At 47.7% G+C, this 1,376-nt stretch overlaps 1 protein-coding gene across 4 annotated transcripts in view; it reads left to right on the forward strand.

Moving 5' to 3' along the window:
* Mro (maestro) overlaps nucleotides 1-1,376 on the forward strand; it is an 18,370-nt gene that overhangs the window by 10,173 nt on the left and 6,821 nt on the right. The window lies entirely within an intron of this gene.

Here is a 1,376-nt window from a genome sequence, read left to right on the forward strand (position 1 = left end):
CCCCCCCCCCCCATGTGTGTGGGTGTGTGTATGCATGTGCTTGTGTCCATTCCAATGTGAACACAGATGTTCTCCTGTCAGGATGCACACATGGAGGTCAGGAAACAACCTTGACATCTGTCCTACTTTCCATCTCCTTTGAGACAGGGGTCCTCTTTTCTTGGGACCGCTCCCCCCCATCTTGCCACAAGGTAACTAGGATTATAGACAAGTGTTATTATGCCTGTCTTTATGTGGGGCTCAAATTTAGGTCCCCATGCATGCATGGGAAGTGCTTTATTGAGCCTTCATCGGACGCCTTCATCACTGAGCCCTGTGGAATCCTTCTTACCATTGCTCCCCAGGGAGGCAGTTCATCCACTCAGTGGGAAGGTGGCTTGGTCTTGATCTAGTTTAGTTTTGGAAGTGTAGGGTTTTGCATAAAAGCACAGTATTTCCTCGTTGTGTTATTTCTTCTTCTTCTTCTTCTTCTTCTTCTTCTTCTTCTTCTTCTTCTTCTTCTTCTTCTTCTTCTTCTTCTCCTTCTCCTCCTCCTCCTTCTTCTTCTCCTCCCTCTCCTCCTTCTCCTCATCCTCCTTTTCCTCTTCCTCATCCTCCTCCTGCTCTTCCTCCTCTTCTTCCTCTTCCTCCTCTCCCTCCTGCTCATCTTCCTCTTCCTCCTCCTGCTCTTCTTCTTCCTTTTTCTTCCTCTTCCTCTTCCTCCTCTCCCTCCTGCTCATCTTCCTCTTCCTCCTCCTGCTCTTCTTCTTCCTCTTCCTCCTCCTGCTCTTCTTCTTCCTCTTCCTCTTCCTCTCCCTCTTCTTCCTCCTCCTCCTCCTCCTTCCTCTTCAGTGCTCAGATGCCTGAATTCAAAAGTTGGAGCAACCTTCAAATGTCCTGGAATGTCTGTAGATGTGTAACTGATATTTGTTGAGATGATGCAATTGTGTCATATGTAAGTGAAGGGTTGAGGAATGTGGCTACCGAGAAAGGTCTCTTAGGATCTGTCACACTGCAGGATGGAGGTGCAGGGACACTGGCCTGATTGCAAAAGTGTCAAGAGAGAATTTAAAGAGAAGAATTGGATAAAGCAAGTATCACATAAACATGCCATTCGTTTTATTTAGTTAAGAGAATAGCAGAAGAATGAGGATTGATTGGAAGAGAAAGAGGGGCTAGGGAACTCTTTAGAGAGGAGAAATTGCAGTGCAGCATGCACTGGGTGGGTCTCAAGGACAGCCCCCTTTCCTCTGAGCGTTTGTCACACGTCTCTCTCTTCAGAATCACCACAACCCACCCAACCCCAGCCCTGCCTTATTTTAAATTATCAGTCGGGCAGTGGTGGTGCACGCCTTTAATCCCAGCGCTTGGGAGGCAGAGGCAAGTGGATTTCTGAG

Source organism: Mastomys coucha, unplaced genomic scaffold, assembly GCF_008632895.1.
Source record: "Mastomys coucha isolate ucsf_1 unplaced genomic scaffold, UCSF_Mcou_1 pScaffold13, whole genome shotgun sequence".
Lineage (NCBI taxonomy): Eukaryota > Metazoa > Chordata > Mammalia > Rodentia > Muridae > Mastomys > Mastomys coucha.